We start from the raw sequence: 24,593 nt of genomic DNA on the forward strand, positions 1-24,593 counted from the left end.
AAAGTTTTACTCTTTCTTGAGGAGGGAAACTAAAGAGAAAGGAATCCTCACATTATCATCCTGCCTTTTGAGATGTGAAAATGAGGAGAGAGGCAGGGGCCGCCGACTGTGGACTGTGCTCATTTACCAATCTACCGGCTCCCCTGCAAATTGCCCAAAAGGGCAAAAGTTGCCAGACACGTGCGCCTGTAGGATTGAACCCTTTTCTGTGATCTTGTTTGGACCAAGTTTCACACCTTCCAGGTGGTGGTGGACTGGAGACAGCCCAGCGGGATGATGGCTCCGGGGGCGTGTAATGCAGCTAGATAAGCCCAAATCAATGCAGTGACCCTAAAGTGCTAGGTGGCTTCCCCTGAGGCCCAGCACGCTGCAGGCCTGATGAGCTGGAGGGGCCTGTCCCCTGCCTCAGAGCCCGTTGTCTGGGTAGGTTCCTCTTCATCTACTCAGTTCCATCACAATCCCAACTTCATACTTAACCCTCCGTTACTTTTTTAATATCATTTTTGGTAGAGCAGATCACAGATATTTCTCAAGGGCTGCTTCTGAGGCCTTCTAAAATCTCCAAGTTCTGGAATACAGTTACAACAAGTAATTATTTCCCCCCTCTTTCTTTGATAAGAGGCTGAGGCGATGCTTGCACACTAACTTTCGATGCCCCTGATGGGGCCCAGTGGGGCCCAGTGAGGCTCGGTAGCTAAGAGATCTCTCCCACCATCCTGCCTGTGTCAAAGCCTGTGAAATTTGAATTGACTACAAATTTCTACTTCCCATGGCCTGAGAAGGTAACTTGTGAATAACAAAAGCCTCCAAATTCAGCCTGTCCAGGCCCTGAGTAACATTCACCCAAATCCGCCCGGCTGTCTTTGGGGCCCATGCATCAGGTAATGTCAGTATTTCTGCTCACCCTGTTTCCTGCACTCACTTATTAATTCATCATTCAATAAACGACTTAACTGAGCCCTGACTATGTGTCAAGCCCACAGGATACAAAATTAATAAAACAGAACTTCTTATCCTCACAGACCATGCAGTGTACTGAGAAAAGATAAATAAAAATGTATTAACAATCTGGTGAGCAAACTGCTGTGGGCCAGAATTGTTGTGTTTTGTTGTTTGGGGGGGATAACTTTTTGTTTAAGTCAGAAGCCTACAAACAAAATAGGTTCTAAGAGCAGCATCCTGGACATAAAGCAGATTTATTCCCCAGGAACCATGGGAAATTATTTTAGAGAAATTGAGACTAGGGAAGGCTTCACCTTGATGCCATTTTCTACTGATTTGAACCAACGCCATGAGAGGATGATAAACGTGAACTAACCAGGTGAGAAGCTGACCTGAACAGTCCACAGCCAAATGCTACCCTATAGTCAAATCACAGACAGTAATGTTCACAGGGTTTCCCCAGGACCTTGTTGCAACAAAACTCAGCTGGTGAGATTCCTTTGTGAACTACTTTCCTAAGAAAACTTTCGATGTGAGAGTTCACCAGAAATGAATAGTGTACTTTTGTCTCTAGCTTAGAGCTGAAAGCTGAGGATATTGGTATATTATGGTCGTGATACAGGACAATATAAAAATAGAAACAAATCATTATAATGATTTCCACTGTACAGTACTTTTATGATAACAGCTTTACTGCGATATAATTCACATACATAGTATACATTTCATCCATTTGAAATGTACAATAGTTGCTAAGTATATGCACAGAGTTGTACAACTATTATACAAATCGATTTTGGAATGTTTTCATCACCCTAAAAAGAAACCCCATATTCATCAGCTGTCACTTCTTATTTTCCCCCAAACTTCTCAACCATAGGCAACCACCAACCTACTTCCTGTCTCTATGGATTTGCCTACTCTGAGCATTTTATGTAAATTGATTCATACAATATGTGATTTTTTGTGACTGGCCTCTTCTACTCAAAAGTGTTTTCAAGGTACATCCACGTAATAGCATTTATCAATACTTCATTTCTTTTTATTGCCAAGTAATATTCTATTCCATGAACACCCCACATTTTATTTATCCTATTCATCAGCTCATGGACTTCTGAGCTGTGTCCACCTTTTGACTAGTATGACTAATGCCTATAAACATTCACATTACATTTTCTTGTGGACACTTGTTTTTTATTTCTTTAGGGTATATAACCAGAAGTAAAATCGTTGAATCACATGGTAACTATGTTAAGCTTCAAAGAAACTGCCAGGCTATTTTACCAAGAATCTGTACCATGTTACATTCCCACCAGGAATGTATGAGGGCCCCTATTTCTCCACATCCTCATCAACACTCATTCTCATCTGATTGTTTTTATAATAGCTATCACACTGCTCTATGAGGTCTTACAGATGCCCTGTTTTATTCTTCATTCCAGAATGGGTGTAAAGTGCTATTTCATTGTGGTTTTGATGACTAATGATGTTGAGATCTTTTCATATGGTTATTGGCCATTTGTATGTACTCTTTAAAGATATGTCTATTCAGATCATTTGCCCATTTTTAAATTGGGTTGTTTACCTTTGTGTACATTACTTTTAAAGTTTACAAAAAGCTTTCATGTTTATTATTTTGAATATCTTATACAACCCAGTGTTCTGAGTATTATTATTATTATACAAGGTAAGAGAACGAAGGCTCAGAGATGTTAACTGACTTGTCAAGGTCACTTAGCTATCAAGTAGCAAAGCCAGAACTTGACCCCAGCAGAGGTATATCCCCTACCCCAATTGTGAGCTCTGAAAAAAGAAGAAGGCCAATTTTCCTTGTATTCCACCTGATCCTGACTAGGCAACCCATGATGTTCAAATGTCATTAAAGCAAATGTTCCCAGAATTTCTATACTAAAGATCATTCCCAAGGAGAGAGTCAAGCCAAAGCATTCAATATGGATTGCATGACTGACCATCCAGGAATATTCCTTACCAAGAGTTCTTTCCAAGACTCTCATAAAACCCCCTGAGAGCTCAGAACATCAAAATACATTTCAGAGCAGTCATCTTGCTGTGACCATCACTAGCCTAAAATCACACTGCTCTATGAGGGCTTACAGATGCTCTGTTTTATTCTTCACTTCAGAATGGGAGTTCTTCAACATTTTCATGATACATAAGAATTTCTAGATGCTTCCAGATGTAGTAGAAAAATCATTTTATAGGGTCAGTAGAAACCATCAGAAAATGTTCCCACAATCTACAGAGTTCCAAAGCACCTCAGAACACATACCCATAACCACTGAGAGCACATGATAAGCTTCGTGTAAATTTTAACATGAACATAGTATAAAAGTTACAGAGTTGGAAAAAAACATCAAAAGTGAGGTAAGGTAGAAAAACATGGGCTCTGGAGCCAGACAAATAAGTTCAACTGAGAGTAGGCATCTCAGTAGTTTGAACTTTAAGTTATTTATTTTATATGAAACATGGATTCTAGTTCTCTTCTGTAAAAATGTCAAAAAAATTAAAATTAAAAAATTTTAAAAATTAAAAAAAAATTTTAAAAAGCAAACCAACCCTATCATATCCAGCATTGTCACAATGTTAAATGAATTCTGCATAGAAAGTGCCAGGTACATTATACCTTATAGATAATGGTACCTAATTTATGAGAGCAGAAAAGAACATTTGTAGGATCTTTGCAAAGTCAGTTCCATTTGAAATGAACAGCACTAAAAAAAGGAATACTTTTCCAGACGCACGTCCCAAAGGGCATATTTTAATATAGTAGGGGGAAAAAAAGAATATTCAAGGCAATAAGAAAGCTCTTGGCAACATGGCATAAGACTTTATGTTCGTCAGCTAATGTACCATTGGGAAGATCTACAACCTTGAACCAAGAATACAAACCTACAGTATCGACACAAAGCAGTGTTTAGATGGAAATGAAATTTCTTTTTTTGTTCTTTGACTTCTTAAACAACCTATCACTCATTCTTTCAAGGAGACCTGACATGACTTTATCTGTCATTCTCAGATTTTATTCCTCATTGGAGGAGAGACGGCAGATACACTTTATTAAACATAACTTGACAAAAACATGCCTTTACAAGCTAATACTGTTCTCAAGATTGGTGTTAGGATGCACATGCCCTATTATATTCTGGGAAAAAGGACAGCTTATGCCCAGTGGATACTCTCAAGCAAGTACAGTGCAGACGAGACCCACCATTTTCGGCTCCACATGAAAGACTCCGAGCAGGTTGATCAGAATTTTTTATGAAATCTGTTCAAAAGAAGTTTAATATACTTCTGCAACATTTTGAAAGGAAAAAAAAAATGAGACCCAAAACTAGCCACTGACTTTATTAGTGAAGCTGAACATTATATATGTAATATTTATATTTTGTCTTCTGTGATTTGTATATTTGTAATATTTGCCCATTCTCCTATTACAGTGTTTATCTTTTTCCATGTTATTTGGAGGTTTTAATAGGAGGATCTTAATAGGATTGTCAAATGCAAAGCAAATATTTTCCAAGTTTTTGTTTGCCTTTTCATTTTATTTTTTAAATTATTGATGTAGGGGCACCTGAGTGGCTCAGTCAGTTAAGCATCTGACTTGAGTTTGGCTCAGGTCATGATCTCAGGGTCCTGCGATGGAACCCCGAGACAGGCTTCGCTCAGCGGGGAGTCTGCTTGAGATTCTCTCCCTTTCCCTCTCCCTCTCCCTGCCCCTCCCCCTCCCCCCTGCTCATGCACACTCTCTCTCTCTCTCTCTCTCAAATAAATAAATAAATATTTTAATAAATAAATAAATAACTATGGAGACAAGTCGTCCCTTATAATGTAGTCAAATATCTTCTCCTTTGTGATCTCTTGCACTGAAACATCTCCTCTTTCTTCAAACCTTATTTTCACAACGCCAGTGGCATCTAATGGGGCAGAGAGGCCTAGGAGATAAGGATGATGAGTGGCTATTCAATCAAATAATTAGGATGTCTTTGGTCACTTTTAGAAAGCAATTTCTGTGTACTTGTGAGTTTTGACCCCAGACTGCTGGAGTATAAAAGGTAAGTGCAGACTGATATCTCAAGAGCCTTGGTATGCATGCAAATAGACACTATTAAGGTCAATGGCCGGGAAAAATGAAGAGCTGAGCTGAAGATACTCACCTCAATCTTTTATTCCGGCAGATCAGATATGCCTTCAGAGACACTGTGTCCTTTCCTCATGATGGCTGTGACACTCTTTGGTGATTAACTCCATCCAAGGAAAGAACTTCCATGACCCTATATTAGGTGATATTTTGGGGGCAGGGGGGGAAGAGAGGTTAATGCATCATTATGATAGAGGTAACACAGGAGTTTGAAAGCTTTGAAGCATTTCCCCACATATTTCATTTTATTTTATTTTTTTAAAGATTTTTTTATTTATCCGACGGGGGGAGGGAGTGGGAGAGAGCAAGCACAAGCAGGGGGAGCAGCAGAGGGAGAGGGAGAAGCAGACTCCCCTCTGAGCAGGGAGCCTGATGTGGGCCTCCATCCCAGGACCCTGGGATCATGACCTGAGCCAAAGGCAGCCGCTTAACCGAACTGAGCCACCCAGGTGCCCCCCACATTATTTCATTTTAGCTTCGAGTGCCAAAAAGCGATAAGTAGAGAAGTATCATCATCTCTGTTTTACAGAAGAAAATGAATTCCACAGAGTTTAAGCAATGGATGAAGCCCAGCATGGTAGCCCACTGCGAAATATCAGACTATATTCCTTTCCTCATAAACACACACATATATATAAATATATATATATATATATAGAGAGAGAGAGAGAGAGAGAGTCTTGTGAGTGAGACAAGAGAGAAAAGGAAAAATTAAGAGCACCCAAGAGAATATACACTAGCGTCAAAAGAAATACCATAAAATGCTTTAACGTGTGGAACTAATAAATGCCCAACAGGTAGCTCAGAAAGGATTATATCCACGTTGCCTGCTTATTAGAGAAAATTTGATAGAAATATGAGTATTTCAAATGGAGTTGGACTTTGGCAAGTAGATTGAAAGAAAACATTGCAGACAGGAATGGAAAGAGAAAGCATTAGGGTAGAAATGGAAGGCCCGGAGAAGGAGAGAGGGGAGGCAGTGAGGAGGCAGGCCTGTTGGAATAACCTTGTTAGGAGCAGGATATTAGGCTGGAGAGGTCAAGTTAAAATTTAAAGGGCCTAGATTATCAGGGTGAAACATTTGAAACTGAACCTTTCAGCAACAGAGAAGCATGGCAGAGATTTTCAAAGGGGTGGGAAATGATTAAAGATGTGTTTCTTCAGGAGACTCATGTGTTGAGAACATGCAAAATAGATGGAAGCAAACAGTGTGAGAGGCTAGAAAAAAGGAGTTAAAATGCTAAAACCACCATCCAGATGTGAAGCGAAGTCTTTCTGAGGGTCATGGGGATAGAAAAGCACAGGGAAAAACTCAGAATCACAGATGCTACAGAAATTTCTTCCCCAGAGTTCGATCCCAAGGAGTAGAGATTATCCGACGCCTGTGAAGGAAGATAGGCAAAGAGATATTTTTTGTACCTTCTTATCTATATTTTACGTGTGTGCACACACACACACACACCCCCACTGTGCTCAGGTAGCAGGCACCCAGAAAACCCTTCCCTGCTCCTCCCCCAGGGCTCTGGCGATAACACAGCTGAAGAGGTTATTAGTTTAGACATGATAACTAGACTTGTGAAAATGGAGGAGCCCTCAGAGGCAACAGAGGTAGGTATTTTTCAAAATTAAAGGCCCAAAGAGTAGGATTCGCGGAGCGTTCGCGGTCAATGGATAGGAGAAACTAACAAAGGCGATTAAGGGAGCAGGGCAGAGGGGCACTTTCCACTGACCGAGCGCACAATTACCTCCCGAGCTCGGGGCTGAAAGCCTCCCATGCACTGTAAAGGGTGCGAACGGTGACGTTAAGGGAGAAAGCAGAGTTATTCTGCAGAAGAGACCCATTTGAAAGTGAAATAGAGGTCAAAACCCCACTCTAACATGGAAATTGGAAACCGCCAGATGTTCCAATGCTGTGGTATAGTTCAAAAAGGGCAGAATTGACGGATTATTAACTGTGCCAGCTGGCATCGTGGAATTTATGTTTTCTTTGTTATGCGAAATGTACAATCATAATAGAAACATTAAAAACCTGAGCAGGTTCAAGGAAGGGCACAAAACAGTATAAATCAAAGTTTACTGTAATAAATATAACTAACAGCAGAGGGCTCCCTTCAACGCCTGGCAAATTCTCAAGGGGAGAGTCTTTTATTTTCTGGTAACTTCTACTAGCGTTGAACATTTTCATACGTAAGGGGGAAAACCAACAAAATAAAATAAGTGACATAGTTTTTAGAACTTCAGGTCCTAAGATTCCATTCTCTATTTTTTTGTTGTTGTTGTTTTTATTGTCTCTTTTGCTAGCGAGAAACTATCTGAAGTTATTAATGCAATAGTTCAGGGTGGTCTGGTTATAAAATGTCTCAAGATAGTAGAGTGAAAGCAAGTTACAACCAAGAATAATAAAACACTTAGTAATTATGATACTGAATCAGCCAATAGGATTTCTTTTAAGTGAATATAGATTTCTAGAATGGTAATACGTGCTCAATATGGGAAATAAGTAAAAATAGAAAGAAGAAAAAATCAGTAAGCTTACCCCCCAGATATAGCCTTAGTTAACTCTTTTTTTCAGTCTCTTGTGTGTATAATTTTCTGTCCATGTTAAGATGTAGTCAGATTGATTCTCATATTATGTATAGAATTTATCATTTTCATCTTGCTTAATTCTAATAAAACGTTTCATATTGTTATAAATTTAACTCAATAATTACATAATATTCAGTAATATGAGTATATGTCCTAAAAGGTGCTTATCCAAATGTAGTTGGATATTTAAGCACATTCTAAATGTTCTTTTTACATAAGTGTAATATCTTTTTGTTTAAAATCATTTTCCTGCATTGTGACTTAACTCCTCAGGCTAGTTTTCAAGATAAAAATCTTTAACAAGGGAGTATGAAAATAGTAGCCAGTTTAAACATAGCTTCTATTGAAGTGGAAATGGCATTAGTAAAACAAAACCCTGGTGCAGGAATGAAATGACCATTTTTAACCACACTGCTGCCCCTGAAGGACAACTGATAACAACTCATGGGAAATAACCCATGAGTGACACAGAAAACATGGAAGGAGACACAGCTAGGATTTGATAATGAACATCAGAAGCACACCATGGCCATATCTATGTTTGAGTGTTTTTATATTGCATTTAAATTTATTTATATGTATTTACATTTAACTGGGAAAACGGACATAGTACATTCTGATGTGTGAGTATAATTATTCTCTTAATTCATCATATTGTTGTTTTAAAATTCTGAATTAATGGAAATAGTAGCCAATATTAAAAAGAGATATCTGACTAAATAAATAAATAAGAATGGATAGGTCGGGTGGTTAAAAGAGAGCGAGCGAGCTCTACTGGAGGCACTTAGTACCCTAGACACAGGGAAAAATTCTCATGCCTGGAGTGAGCAGACTAGATGCACAGCGCCTTTTCGCACATGGTGTCTGCAGAGCTGGGCTTTTCTGTTTGCAGAGTATCGTGAAGTGTGAGTGGTGTGATGGACGAAGCACAAAATCTGCAAAGTCAAATGATGTGGGTTCAAGTTTCTCCCTGATCGTTACCAGATGTGTGACTTTGGAGGAGTTACATAATCCTGAAATTCACTTAGGGGTATAAAAAGAAAAAAAGACAGTAGAGTGATTTCTATAACCCCTCTGAAGTATTTCAGACTATCTACCTAATGACAGACAGCATTTCCGTAAAGTGGCCATTTTTGGCCTATAATCCCTGCATCCAAATGCACAAAATTGAAACACAGGAGGGCTGCCCTCTGCAACTGAGGCCCTTTAGCAAATCGGGGCCTAGAAAAAACTGACACCTGGTTGGTTAAACACCAAGCTGTTTTTAAATCAAATTAAAATCCTTTATATTTTATATAATAAAATTTTTTAAAAGATATTTTAAAAATAAAGCATTTTGATTCATTTATAAAGCACACTCATCTATGTAGTAGACTATAGTTTATCCATATTTTCAACCAACTATTTTTAATTTATTATGAAAAATATGGATAGACTTTGTCTTAAAATGTTGTCATTCAATTTGCACATTGTCGTTAGAAAGGATTTATGATTTTTCAAAGGCCAGTTTTACTGCTAGTCAGGTATGGCACTCGTTTGAAAACTGATATTTTTATTTAAATACATGTGTCTGATGGCTTCCTTGGATTCATCAAGGTACATCATTAACTACACTATGAGTCAGCAAATTTCGACCCTTCGACTCACGGGCCCAGTCTAGCCTGCTGCCTGTTTCTGTGGAGCCCACAAGCTAAGAATAATTTTTAAAATTTTTAATAGTTGGAAGAAGTCAAAAGAAGTATTATATTTCATTAAACATAGAAATTATATGAAATTCCACGTTTAGCATCCATAAAGTTTTGATTTTTCATTAATAGAAAATTTGTGGAAATTTGTTTTCTCTCTTGTTACGTAAGTACTTGCATAATATCCTCAATTTTGCCTCTTGGCCTACAAAGCCTAAAATATTTTATTTACTGTCTGGCTCTATACAGAAAAAGTTTGCCAAACCCTGAACTATGCCAAAACCCAAAACCATTATTTAGTGCTCTTTGGGATCTTTATAAATGACTTTACCTCTTTAGCATTAGAAGCAAATAGTCGACAGCAGTGGTTCCTAAAATTATCTGTACTTTGGAATCACCTGGGTAGCTTCAGAAAATATTGATGTTTGTGTCCCAGACCCCGAGACTATGACTTAACTGGTCTGAGGTATGCCCTCAGTTTTGAAAGTTATAAAAATATGCACAGTTGATTCTAATATGGAGTTTAGGAACCACTGATTTGGTACTTGGGCAAATTCAATCCACCCAACTTCACCTGAGCCTTCCCTCCTGCTGATTCCCCAACACATGGCCCATTGCAGCTGCCCTAAACCCTCCAAACTCTCCTGACGCCTCTCATTCCCACTGCCCCATGCGCCACTCCTAGTAGCCTGTAACCAGTTCAACTGAGAAGTTCAAAGCCAATCCATTACCAAGTTGGCCTGTCTTACTTCCCAAAAAGAATTCCTTCCTGAAGTTGATTTGTTCTGTCCAACCAACCCTTCTAGAGAGAATACAGTATGGTGATTTAAAAGAGGTCTTGAGGGATGCCTGGGTGGCTCTGTCGGTTGGGCACCTGCCTTGGGGTCCTGGGATCAAGTCCCATGTCAGGCTCCTTGCTCAGCGGGGAGCCTGCCTCTCCCCCTGCTTGTGCTCTCTCTCTCTCTCTCTCTCTCTGACAAAAATAAAATATTTAAAAAAATTTTTTTAATAAAAAAATAAAAGAGGTCTTGAATTAGACCAGAATTTGAGTCCCTGTTCCTTTATTTATAAGATATGCGAGCCCAAACAAATTGTTTAATCAGTTTGACTATCAATTTCCTCATAAAGTAGGATTAAGAATAAAACTACCTCAAAGGGACCTTTGTGAGAACTCAATGAGATTTGCTTGCTCAAGTGTGGACCTGGGCTAGCATTATTAGCATCACTTAAGCACTTTTAGAAATGCAGAACTCACCTTCCACCCAGAACTTCCAAATCAGAATCTGCATTTAAATAAGATCTGATAGTGATTTTTGTACACATTTAAAATTTGAGGATCATAGTGCTGGGAAGATATCCCCCCGCCCCACCCGCCGCATGGCCAGGCTGAGTCTCTTCTCAGCCCTTCTACAATACCCAATATGCATGATGTTGGTGGTGCCCTGGAGGGTGGCTTTTATGTGCAAAAAGAAATTCCTTAAGGTAAAAAAAAAAATTGATTTGTCAGCCCTGTACAAAATAATTTGAAATTAAGAGAAACCAGGGTGGGGGCAAGGGAAGGTTAAAAACAGCAGGGTCACCTTTATACAACTGAGAAAAAGATCCCTCTGAGCACGCATGACCTCACAGGTGCACATCTGGTGAGCTGAGGGAGTCCTTGTGCAATTTAGAAAAACATACTCCTCTGGGCCGCTGTTGTCCTGTTTCAGACCCCATGGTTTGCCAAGTGCAGCCCAGGCTCAGCCAGTTGTCCTCAGGCAGTATGTGGCAACACTTCGGAGGTGAGATTAGAGGAGGCCCCGAAGTAGGGTGTGGTCAGTTGGAATGAAAAGAATGTAAAGCAAAGGGTGGATCCCAGAAAAATGTCAAAATTGTGGAGGGCAATGGGGAAGAGGTAAGGTGAAAAAATGAGCCCTGGGTTGTTAAGGAAGACTTCTCAGAAGAGGCAGGATTGACACAAATCTCAAGGATTTATATAACTGAGGTAGGAAGGGGAGGTAGAGTCACATATTGAATATGTTACAAACAGTATTGGATGGTGAGAGAGACTGTGTTTCAAGAATGGCAGGATGAACTGTGGACAAGAAGGCAAATGGGGGTATTGAAAAGTCTAAACTCATTAGGCTATAAATATGAAGCCATCTTATTTTCTTCCAATAACTGCCCCCAACTATGCTAAACCAGTCTCCCCCCACCCACCCCAACACACATACACACAACAACATCTTAGCCCTCATCCATGGGTTTAACCACTTTTTTGGTTAAGTCTTAATGTTACATCTAATTCATCATATTCTTCTCCCTTCCCCCAGCCAGAGGCATGGTCTTTATCAGGTTCCCCCTTTCTCCTCTTTCCTGAACTATCTCCTCTAGAGTTGGAGCAGGGCAGAGTGAGGTTGCATACCTCCCTGCTTCCCTGTGGTCCCAGCATGCTTCCTGCTCTCCAACATGCCCCATCCAATCCACAGCTCTAAGCACTGGACATTCCTTGTTCACTATTTGTCCACATCTTTGGCTGACCCCAGCTAGCATTATTGTGTCACATGCTTTTGTCCTTCACTGCGGGATTCCCCTAGAGTCATTTGCCCCCCACTCATTTAACTTTCTTGGCCAGTTTCCAGGCTTGCAACAAGTACATGTGGAAGCCATCTCAGTGTATCTTGAAAAGGGGTATGTGTCAACTGGGGGAAGTGATGAGAAATCTTACTGACCTCTCCACCCGACAGTCCTCTCCCCAACGTGCAAGTGCACATACATCACATCTGTAAATACCCATTCATACACACCTGGCAGCTTAGATGTAGTTCATCAGCTCTGCTATATAAGCAGACATTCAACCAGGGAATGAAGTGCCAGTCTGCCTTTCTTTAGCCTCCCCCAAGTTTATGAATGATTCTCTTGGACCTCCCTCTCTTTCCTTCAACAGAGAAGATATAGAGAGAAAATGAACACTTTGCTCCCCAAAAAGTTTTTTCTTCTTCTCAGTTTTTTGGTTTTTGGTTTTGGTTTTTTTTTGTTGTTGTTGTTGTTGTTTTAAGATTTTATTTATTTATTTGACACAGAGAGACACAGTGAGAGAAGGAACACAAGCAAAGGGAGTGGGAGAGGGAGAAGCGGGCTTCCCGCGGAGCAGGGAGCCCGATGCGGGGCTCGATCCCAGGACCCCGGGATCATGACCTGAGCCGAAGGCAGACACCTAACGACTGAGCCACCCAGGCGCCCTTTGTTTTGTTTTGTTTTATATCAGCAGGGGTAAGAGATAATGGAGTAGTAACACCAGGTCTGCTGGAGTAATCCTCAGTAAGCCATGCAAGGAGACAGCAGGTCCCAGTGGCTGTGGTTCTCAGGGCTTAGAATTTGGGGTAAAATCTCAGCTTTGAGTCTTTGATGATTCTGGAACAACATGAAAAATCCCACTCAGCCCCTGATGTTGCACTGTTACAGATAAAGAAATTAAATCTCAGAGAAGGGACGATGTTTGCCCAATATTAAAGAAGAGATGAGATTTAAATACCAACATCATACTTCTCACACCGGATCTTGATAAATGCAACTTACCTATCCATAACCCGAGAACTTTTGAGCTAGATGACTCCAGGAAAGTAGGAGGGAAAAGGCACATTCTGTAAGCACAGTCATCAGTCTATCCCAATGACTACCTTTATGTGCTTTTTACAAATCGATGTAATTAATCATAGTGCTGGACGCTAAGCCTAACTCACTCATCAGTTACAAGCATCTCAGCGTGTTATGTTGGTTTAAGAGAAAAATTATCCACTGTATATACTACCCCACAGATTTTGACTTGTTGAAGACTGGGGTAAATACCAAAGGGTATTAACACAACCAGCTAGTAGATGAGGAAGAATTTGCCTTGGGAACACTGCTCCACCTACATCAAGGCATTACAACCCATAGCCATGGACAACTATACTTAAGCCAGTTTCCTGTGCCTTCAGAAAGGTTAAGCTGGAGATGATCTTAACTAAACATTTATTTTTAATTTGGGCCAGGTCTATACAAGCAGAGAGAGAGAATATTCCACCATTAGCTAAAGCATTTGGTTCTTCTCCAAGGAGCAAACCAAGATCAGCCTCAGACATGTTTAGAGGTAGGACACTGAACATTTACTTAAATCTTCAAGTTACTGAATATTTATGTCATCTTTTCTTTTACTGGGGATTAGAAGGTTTGCCCATACGGAGACACTACTCTGAGAAAGCTGATGCAGGACTGCACTCAAGAGGTCCATAAATACTGTTCAGTCAGATGAAGGCATCTCAGAGGCAATTCAAATCAAACATTACTTCAGCAAACAAGTATTTACCGAGCACCTGCTCTGTGCTGAGAACGTTGCAGCGGTTATACTTCATTACTCAATATAAGTTCTCTGTGAGCCAGATATTTTCTTTCCATTTTTTTCTAAAGGCACAATGTAGAGATATTCTGTACAAAGATATTCAATATAGAGAAATTCTTGACTCCTTGTCCATCCCTGTTATTGTGCTGATCAGTGCTTCCTAGGTCCAAGATCTTTGGTGCTTTCTGGTTATGATGGCTGCTTTTTCTTTATGGATATAATTCCTTTTGAGTTGGCGACAGCTGGGAAATCTTTGCTGGCCTCGCTTAATTGAGCTGTTAGTTGAGATCCCAGTCCAGATCTTTTTAAAAGAAAGGAAAGGAGGGAAGGAAGGAAGGAAGGAAGGAAGGAAGGAAGGAAGGAAGGAAGGAAGGAAGGAAGGAAGGAGGGAAGGAAGGAAAGATAAAGTTAATTCTAGCCCCTAAGTTCGTTGTTTTCACTAATGGCTTTTTGGAGTGGAATTAACATGCCATTCTCCAGATGCTCCATTTTGTGGGGAAGGAGCTCTAGAGAAATGTTCAAGAATTACTATTAAAGTGTCATTATTAATATCTCACTGGAGTTAGATGATGCATTTCCCCATTTATATGTGTATCTTCTTCCCCTTGACAAGAAGTGATCAGTAAATATTTAATGGTTGAATAAAAGAAAAAAATAAAAGTCCAAAGGCAACCTGAGTGTTTAAGTGCCTGCCCAGAGGAACTAATGAGCCATGACCCCTGGTAAAAGGACACAAGGGCACCAAGAAAAGTCTCAGCAGAGGGGTGGAGCTATCCAGACACAACGTTATTGGCCAAGGGATAACCTGCAGATTTAGAACATGTGCAACATGAAGCAGAAACCGTAGAAGTTGCTATACCTAGAAGCTCTTTCTTATGACCTGGAATAATAGAAATTTAACTAACTTCCTTTGTAGAAGTATCTCAGTCTTGTTTAATACAAAGAACCAAGCAATCAATTATCTTATTTAAAAGATAAAACTAATGCAGGAAACAGAAGAGAGAAGACAGCAAGGGAGGAGAAATGGAGGTGAGAGGCAGGGAGGGAGGGGAGGAAATGGGAAGAGAGAGAGAGACGAATTTGGTCCTTTAGAACGAGCCTGGGAATGTAAAGCCATGAAAAGAAGAGCATGCCTCTACTTGAAGGATGGCATTGTGCCCCAACTAATGCCACATATAAGACATCAGTCTTCTGCTAATGCCACTAAGAAAAGATGAAGAGCTTTCGATGGTTTGGAGCAGCTTCATGATGACCAGCAGCCTGCAATCCGCCCCAGTTTATTTCAGAAATATAAAAAGAATGAAGCAAAACACCAAAATGTATGTTCCCCCTTGGTCCACTGAAACATCAAGCTCCAGTGGGAGATTAATGTAGTATCATTCCCTCAAGTGTTTTGTTTTCAAAAATGTGCTTGCTGGCTCCAAGAGAACTGGTATTTAGTGGGAAACATATATAACCCAACTAATGGGCATTGTTATGATGTCTGTGTTTGGCTTAAAATACTTCAAGTCCAAAGGTGATGGGCTTCAAAGTGACCATCAGAGGGGTTCACACATCGTCCCTCCAGCGGAACACCGTAGAAATGTCTATAACTCCTGCCCGGGAAATCCTGAAGGAAGGAGAAGGCAGCAGCCTGCTTCAGTGGCAAGTAGAGAGAAAAAGCTGAGTCTGTGTCGAGAGGAAACTGTGCTCCCCTCTGACAGCGGGTCAAAAGTCCATGGAACTCAGGGGCCAGCTGGAGAACCCACAGTGGTATGGCAGACACTACCTACGGTCGCCTGCAATGAGTCCCAATCCTCTACAACCACCTCCCATGGAATGTGGGCAGAACCTGTGATTTGCTTCTCACTGACAGAATATGGCAAAGGTGATTGGATGTCATTCCCTTGATGATGTTACTCTGTGTGGAAAAGCGTTGGAATGTCTCTCCCCAGATTAGACAAAGATGATGTGATGGTCACTCCCATCGTTATGTCACATCACATAAGACTCTCTTTGCAAACTGGATAGAGAGTCAAAGGGCCTGTGAGAGGAACATATGACCAAAAACTACAAGGAGCGTCTAGAAGCTAAAAGAAGCTGATAGCCAGCAAGGAGCCAGGGACCTCAGTCTTACACCCACTAGGGACTGAATTTTGCCAAAAATCACATGAGCTTGGAATAGGACCCCATGTTCCAGAAAGGAACGCAGCCCATCTGACCCCTTACCTGCAGCTTTATGAGACCCGAGCAGGGGACCCGGACTCCTGACCTATGGAAAGTGCGATAATAAATGTGTGTTGTTTTAAACCACTAAGTTTCTGGTAATTTTTAATGTTGCAATAAAAAAATCAATATAATGTCAGAAAGGATCCTGCCAGGAGCACAAAGGGACTCCCAACAACAGGAGTCCATGGGGTGATCATCTAAAACCAGAAGCTGATTGAGGATTGGGGGTGGCCTGCCAAAGTGAAGCATGTGCTGCCTGTCATGTTAGAGGCGCCCGATGATGATGGGAGTCTCCGAGGAACTCACAGTTCACGGGAACAGAGGAGAACCATCTGACAAGTCTACATAGCTCAAAGCACCGAGGGCCAGGGCAAATTCTCCCCTCCCTAACCCAGTAGAGTGTTAGTAAAACAGCTCCCTAGAGGGGGTAGAGGCCTGATTTATAGCATTTGCCAATTTCTGTGGTGTAGAGACTCCCACCATGACTGATTTCAAGCTACCGACAGTTTAACAACTCGCTCAGAATTTTCCTCATGTATCACAATCAGCTATTGGGAGCCATGCTCTAAAATACAGGGGCTCCATAACTTCCTCCACCCTGGAGGGAGGACCAGCCTGGGGGAGGAGTGGGGGCAGCAGAAGCCTGACCTTCAACAGTAGGTCCCCAGTTGTGGGCGGGGCGGGGGTGGTGAAGACACTTAACCTTGAATGGTGGTGAAAAGTGTTGATTCATACCCATTAGACCGGTTAGAGAGTGGAGACCCCAAGTTGGTGACTTAAGATAATGTAGAATTGCCCATTATATGAGGGTGAATAAAGGTCAAGGGATCTGCCCAGATTTTTCAAACACCTATTCACACAGGCACATGCACACACACACAAAATAGTACTAACAAGATAAATTCATTTTCTCTGTAGGTGAACTATCAAAGACAGAAATAAAAATTGCAGAGCTATCATTTTCTTTCTTCTTCTTCTTTTAAAACGATTCCTTAATATTCCCCGCTTTTCTCAAAACACCTTTGTAAGTGAGGGGACTCGTAAATTCCAAAGTTCTAAATAGACAAATGAACCATTAAATGGCTGAAGTCGATTTCCTGAGGCATTTCTCTGTTTGAAAGTGCTGTGGCTGTCTCTGGAGGCCCCCTGCTTAAAGGCAGCTCATCCCCCAGTTAAGGTGAGCACCAAGGTGCACTGCTGTGAGGCAGCTCGGGAGACAGAAGCCAGGGAGAAACCATCAGATTTTAAAGGCAGTGAAATCTGGGTGGCTTTGCATACCTAAATGGACCTGACAGCTAAATGGGAAGAGACACGGGGCTAAACATGAATAGTTGCTTCAGGAAACTCACGGGGTGCAGAAGAGGAAAAACACTTTAAACCCTGGGTGGAACGAGACCTCTGGGGTCAAGACGAATCTGTCTGCGCTATTACCACAGGATTCTGCTCTTAAGTTCTCAGGTGAGTCATCTGAGAGCAGTTGGAGCAGTTGCCATCGGTTGCCTTCCTTTAGAACATTTTCCAAGGGATAGAAGCCCTGCAATTTTCATCCACATATACGAGTTCTGGAAGACTATCACTTTGAGTTGTACATCAAACAGCTAGACGCGAGTCGTCCTTGGCCGCTGATCCTTGTACACATTATCATGGCACCTGTCCTCTGTTGATTCTGTTCAAGGAAGACTCTGGCAAATAAACGTCGCTTAGTAGAAGGAGCTCAAAAGTAAGGAGTCTCTTTGACGTGTTTATATCTTCATAAATTTTTTGGACTCTCCTTGCTCTCAGCTCGGGACCTTAATTCTCACTTCACTGAGAAAATAGAAGCAACTAGAAGAAAATTCCAACAGGCTTCTACCAAAATATCTACCCACATTCTCTGCTTCCGCACCTCTTCCAGAGATTAAATTTCCATTCTAAGTGTCAGCCCTTCTCGGTGTCTACTAGATCCTGTCCCTCTTTCCTGACCAAAATGTCAGTCCACCACGTCTCCCCTCTGTGTCCTACACCATTCATTTCTCACTGTCTGTTGGATCATTTCTATCAGGATTCAAACATACTATTATTTCTCCCACCTTAAAAAGAAACAAGCACTTATTTTGACTCTGCTTTCCCTACTAACTCCCTTCTCTTGCTTCCCTTGGCAGCAAATTGCCTGGCTTGTCTCTAATTTCTTCCCTCCATTCTGGCTAGAATGCACTCCATCAGGTTTTTGCCCTCACCCCTCCACTGAGACTGTTCTTGACAATGTCATCAGTAATTTCCATGTTAGTAAATCCAACGGTCAGTTCTCATTGACCATCCTACTTGTCTGTCAGCTCAGCACGTAACAAGGCAGATCATTCACTCCTCCTTAGCACAGTTTCTTTCTACTGGTTTCCAGGATGCTACATTCCCAGTTTTCCTTCTTCCCCACTGGTCCCTCCTTCCTCGTCTCCTTGATTGGTTCTGCTACGTCTCCTTGAAGACTTAGTGTCGGAGAGTCCCAGGCTCCGACCTTGGCTTCTTCTCTTCCCCATCTACCCTCAATCCCTTAGTGACCTCACCAAGTCCCATGACTACCTTAGCATTTATATGCTGATGGTTCTCAAATGGAGACCTCCAGTGCAAACCTCTCTCCCAAATTCTAGACTCATATAGCCCAACTGCCTCTTCCATATCTTCACTGGGTTCTCTCTAGCCTCTCAAATTTAACAGATTCAAAACTGAACTCCTTACCTTCTCCCCAAGTGTTCTCCACCTGCAGTCTTCTCCAGCTCTTTGAGGGCAACTCCCTCCTTCTATTTGCTCAGGCCAAAAACCCTGGAGTCATCCTTGGCTCTTCTTTCCCGACATCCCCTACACAACCAGTCAGAAGATTGTGCTGGCTTTATCCTTAGAATATATCAAGACTCTGGCCACTTCCCTCTACCTGCGCTGCTTCCAGAATGGCCCCATCCCCGTTTTCCTCTCATCTGAATTACTATAATGGCCTCCTAAACAGTCTCCGGGCATCCCCTGTTGCCATCGAGAGTCTTTTGCCGCGCAACAGCCAGAGTAATTAATCTGAAACATAAACTCTGCTATTCCTCTGCATGGAGCCCTGTAGTTCTCAGTGCTCCCCTGCAAGACAATTGCCTCAAGGGAGGCCACACGGCAAGTTCTTCAGGCTAAGGGAGACCCACTTCCTCAATTAGAGAGGAAAAGCTCCTTCTACTGGCAAAGTAAGCAGAATTTGAAGCTTCAATTTCTTCAGATATATTAGATCCACCTGTGTGCTCCCACCCCGGTTTTCAGGGCCCACTACTTCCCAATCAATGCCATAACCTCAATATAAATGATCATAAGAGGATTTGAGTTCAGTTTACTATTTCTGGGTAGCATATTGACTAGGTCACATAGGTTTCAATATGCCGTGTTTTTCTTGTCATTAATTTTTGCCTAGTTTGTAATTGGGTTTGATACCCTTGTTAAACCAAGAGTTGTTAGAAAGAGTGCTTTTAAATTTCTAAATGCATATATATATTTTTTAAAATAGTCTATTCTTGTTAATGCCTGCTTTTTTTTTTTTTTGCACTGTTGTGAGATAATGTGTTATGTATGGTTTCTTCTTTCTTGAGCATATGAAGATTCTATTTGTGGTCTAATACATGGACATTGTTAACTGTTTCCTGTGTGAAAAGCAAATGCGTTCACTACTTTCAGACCTGGCTAATACATTAATTTGGCTTAGCAAATGCCCTCTAGCCTTCCATATTTTGTGTTGCCTCGATCTGTCAACTTCTGATGAAGGTATGTACATTAAGGTTCATACTTATAAATCTGTAAAAAAAAAAAAAAGGAAAAATACCTGTAATGAGTCCCATCTCATGCAGAGAGAAAATCCACCTCCTTACTGTGGCTGCAAAGCCCCCACTGCCTCTCTCCCCGTCCTTCCCTCCTCTCTGGCCGCTCATGCCATTCTTGCCAGGAGCCTCCTTGTACCTCCTCAAACGTGGCCTTTGCTCTAACCACCCCCTCTGCTCAGAAAGCTCTTCTCCAGGATACATTTGGCTAATTCCCTCACCTCCTTCAAATCTTTGTTCAAGTCTCACCTCTTCGATGAGAGCTTCCCTCTCACTTTATTTAATGGACCACTGTTCCCCACCCTCGGTTTGCAGTTTCAACCCCCCTTGTCCTGTTCAGTGTTTTTCTTTTTTTCCATAGTGTTTATATCACCCTCTAACATACTATGTGATTTACTTACTTTGTTTATTCTTTGCGGTCTGTCTCCCCTACTTGAAAGTAAATCCTGTGAGAGACAGGTGTTTATCTGTTTTTCCACTAACATATTCCAAAACCCTAGGACTGTGCCTGGCCCATGGTAAAACTTTATAAACATTTGACAAATGAACAACCTTCCCTTAGACCGAGGCTTCCATCTTGCTCAGCTTTTGGGGAATGTTCATTGCATTGTAAGACTTTTCTCAACTCTCTGTTGGGAAAAATAAATATCTACATTAATAATAGCTCTTGGGGAGCCTGGGTGGCTCAGTCGGTTAAGCGTCTGCCTTCAGCTCAGGTCATGATCCCAGGGTCCTGGGATCGAGCCCCGCGTCGGGCCCCCTGCTCCACGGGAAGCCTGCTTCTCCCTCTCCCACTCCCCCCTGCTTGTGTTCCCTCTCTCACTTTGTCTCTCTTTGTCAAATAAATAAATAAAATCTAAAAAATAAAAATAAAAAAATAATAGCTCTTGTTAAGAGATCAGATCACAGTGCATCTTTTTTTTTTTTTGCTATTTGATTTAAAAGTGTAATTTAATTAATATAAAAGTATGCTATCATTTCTCAAAAGACTATCCCACACACAGTGTTTCTTTATTATTTTTGGCTCATTGTCCTCATTGAGAATCCCCAGGAAGGGACACCTGGGTGGCTCAGTCGGTTAAGCGTCTGCCTTCAGCTCAGGTCATGATACCAGGGTCCTAGAATTAAGTCCCGAGTAGGTCTCCCTGCTCAGCTGGAAGTCTGCTTCTCCCTCTGCCCCTCCCCACACTCATTCTCTCTCTCTCTCTCTTTCTTTCTCTCAAATAAATAAATAAAATCTTTAAAAAAAAAAAGATGATAGTAAGGCTAAGTCCTGCAGGACAAGTAACAGTAGCCAGACGAGGCCACTAAAGGAAGACCGTTTTATTTTTTTTTTTAAAGATTTTATTTTTGGGGAGGCACCTGGGTGGCTCAGTCTGTTAAGCATCTGCCATCGGCTCAGGTCATGATCCCAGGGTCCTGGGACTGAGTCCTGCACTGGGCTCCTTGCTCAGCCCCAAGCATCTTCTCCCTCTCCCTGCTGCTTCCCCTGCTTGTGCTCTCTCTCTCTCTCTCTGACAAATAAATAATAAATAAAATCTTTAAAGAAGAGGGAGAAAGAATCCCCAGGAAAATTTACATACATAAATTCTTTCCTCCAGAGTCCAAGGAAGCCCTGACACTTCCTCGTGAATCTCTGGGTACTCGTGGACCCCAGTAAGAGGCTTCACACACATATACACTCACACAGACACGTACATCCACTTGAGATTGAACTTACATGACCTCTCTGATTTTAATCTTGTTTGAAACTTCTTTTAATCAGTTTTGTTTTGTTTTGTTTTTTAACTTTCCCCTACATCTTACCAAGTTGGTTTGGGGTTTTGTTATTGTTGTTGTTTCTGATTATCGAAATCACTTTAGAGTGTTTCAGTTTCACCCAAAGTTTGTGAATGCAGGATAGCCATTTGAAAATCCTGCTGGAAATATGTGTAAATTTTCACTTCAGAGTGAATGGAATGCAAAATGAAGATGTGGAAGTAATTCCTGGGTCCATAAATATTTAATAAGCTTTTGGGTTTAGAGTTGTTAAGTGGCACACTTACAATATACTGTGTTTAAAAATAGAATACACACAATTCTTTGAGCGAAAAATTGTTCAATTTACCAATCTTATTACTTCAACTCAGAATCATGTCTGTCTTATTAGTCTGTTCTTAACTGTAATTGTAAAGAGCATTTCTGGCTATAGTTTCCGAGCAATTGTTTACTATAAAAAGTTTCCAAGTCTGTGTAGGGGCCGTGTCACCGGCCAGCTCCGTCCTGCAGACAAGTGGTTTTGCAACACCTGTGGTGTCTGAGAATGTCCTGTGGCACTTTATAATTCTGAGCTTCCCTGGCTCACTGACAGTCCTATTGAATCAGGATCTTCCAGGTGGAGCCCAGGCATGTCATTTTGAAAAACTTCCAAGATGAGTTTTTCAAGACAAGCGTTGCACAAGCAATGGGAAGCCATGTTCTTTCTTTTCCTTTCCGCTTTTTTGTTGTTTTTATTTTAGATTAATATTTGAGTTATACAAAAGTTCCTAAGTTAGTATAGAGAGTTCCCATATGCCTTTCACCCAGCTTCCCCTAATCTTAACAGTTTATATATCCACGGAACATTTGATCAAACTAGGAAATTAACCTTAATATATTACTATGAATTAAACTACAGACTTTGGGGCGCCTGGGTGGCTCAGTCGGTTAAGCATCTGCCTTCGGCTCAGGTCATGATCCCGGGGTCCTGGGATCGAGCCCCGCATGGGGCTCCCTGCTCGGCGGGGAGCCTGCTTCTCCCTCTCCCTCTCCCCCTGCTTGTGTTCCCTCTCTCGCTGTGTCTCTCTCTGTCAAATAAATAAATAAAATCTTAAAAAAAAATAAACTGCAGTCTTCATTCCAGTTTCACCTTTCTTCCGCTGATGTCCTTCCTCCGTCCCGAGGCCAGTCCAGGGCACCACACCAGGTTTAATCATCCTGTTCCTAGTCTCCTCTCATCTATGAAAGTTTCTTAGCCTTTCTTGTTTTTTATGACCTTGACACTTTTGAGGAGTACTAGTCAGATATTTGTGGAATGACCCTCAGTTTCAATCTGTCTGATGTTTTCTCATGATTTGGGGAAGAATTCTTCAGAGGGGACACGCCCCATTCATTGCATTACATGGTGAGGACATGATGTCAAAATTGCATATCACAGCGAACCTCTATATCCGGGGACGGCCTCACAACACCACAGACCAGGACCTTGTGAAGCTGTGCTAGCTATCTGGGAAAATAGTCTCCACAAAGGCAATTTTGGGTAAGACAACAAACAAATGCAAAGGTTATGGTTTTGTCGACTTCGACAGTCCTGCAGCAGCCCAGAAAGCTGTGTCTGCCCTGAAGGCTAGTGGGGTTCAAGCTTAAATGGCAAAGCAACAGGAACAAGACCCTACTAACCTATATATTTCTAATTTGCCACTGTCCATGGATGAGCAAGAACTTGAAAATATGCTCTGACCATTTGGACAAGTTATTTCTACAAGGATACTACATGATTCCAGTGGTACAAGTCGTGGTGTTGGCTTTGCTAGGATGGCATCGACAGATAAGTGTGAAGCCGTTATTGGTCATTTTAATGGAAAACTCATTAAGACACCACCTGGAGTTTCTGCTCCTACAGAACCTTTATTGTGTAAGTTTGTGGTCTCAGAGGACAGAAGAAGAGGCAGAACCCAAACAAACACATCCCTAATGGAAGACCGTGGCATAGAGAAGGAGAAGTGAGACTTGCTGGAATGACATTTACTTATGACCCAACCACAGCTGCTATACAGAACAGATTTTTTCCTTCACCATACAGTATTGCTACAAACCGAATGATCACTCAAACTTCTCTTACACCCTATATTGCATCTCCTGTATCTGCCTACCAGGGGCAAAGTCCTTCTTGGATGCAACCTCAACCGTATATCCTACAGCACCTCAGGGCCGTGTTAACTCCCTCGATGAGCACACCATGTCACTATAGCCAGCATCTATGATCAGCCCTCTGGCCCAGCAGATGAGTCATCTGTCACTAGGCAGCACCAGAACATACATGCCTGCAACATCAGCCACGCAAGGAGCTTATTTGCCGCAGAATACACATGTGCAGACCACGACGGTTCCCGTTGAGGAAGCGAGTGGTCAGCAGCAGGTGGCTGTCGAGACGTCTAATGACCATTCACCATATACCTTTCAACCTAATAAGTAACTGTGAGATGTACAGAAGGGCGTTCTTACAGGAAGAAGGGTGTGAAGGCTGAAAAATCTTGGATTTTTCTGATCTATTGTGCTTTAGGAAATTATTGACAGTTTTGCACAGGTTCTTGAAAATGTTATTTATAATGAAATCAACTAAAACTATTTTTGCTGTAAGTTCTATAAGGTGCATAAAACCCTTAAATTCGTCTAGTAGCTGTTCCCCCAAGCAAAAAAAAAAGTAAAAAAAAAAGACTGTTATCAAATGTTACGATGCAAAAAAGAAAAGAAAAAGAAAACTTCAATTTTCTGGGTATTCACAAAGACCATGAAGACTTATCCAAGTACATGACCGGATTTTTGTGGTTTTTGTCCATTTTGTGTTTAATTTGCGTTTTCTTCCGCTGTATGCAATGGACTCTGACATTGAAGTAGTCCGACTTTCCCATGGTGTTCCGTGCTTGCCAGTGTGAGTGTCGCTGTATTCAGTGTTGCCCTCCGCGTCTCTCTTCTTAGCTTTTCCATTTTTCTTTCAGCGTAGTGTGAAGTGTCTTCTCCTTTTCTATGAATTCCAGTTTGCCTTAACTCCTTTGATGCTGTAGCTGTTTCAGTACAAGTTAGTTCCAACTAATGAT

At 41.5% G+C, this 24,593-nt stretch overlaps 1 pseudogene across 1 annotated transcript; it reads left to right on the forward strand.

Annotated features, from left to right (window-relative positions):
- Positions 1 to 22,911: 22,911 nt before the first annotated feature.
- LOC113927880 lies at positions 22,912 to 24,179 on the forward strand (annotated as a pseudogene). Its single transcript, XR_003521759.2, has one exon. The product of XR_003521759.2 is annotated as an RNA-binding motif, single-stranded-interacting protein 1-like (transcript).
- Positions 24,180 to 24,593: the final 414 nt, after the last annotated feature.

This window comes from Zalophus californianus, chromosome 7 (assembly GCF_009762305.2).
Source record: "Zalophus californianus isolate mZalCal1 chromosome 7, mZalCal1.pri.v2, whole genome shotgun sequence".
NCBI classification, from domain to species: domain Eukaryota; kingdom Metazoa; phylum Chordata; class Mammalia; order Carnivora; family Otariidae; genus Zalophus; species Zalophus californianus.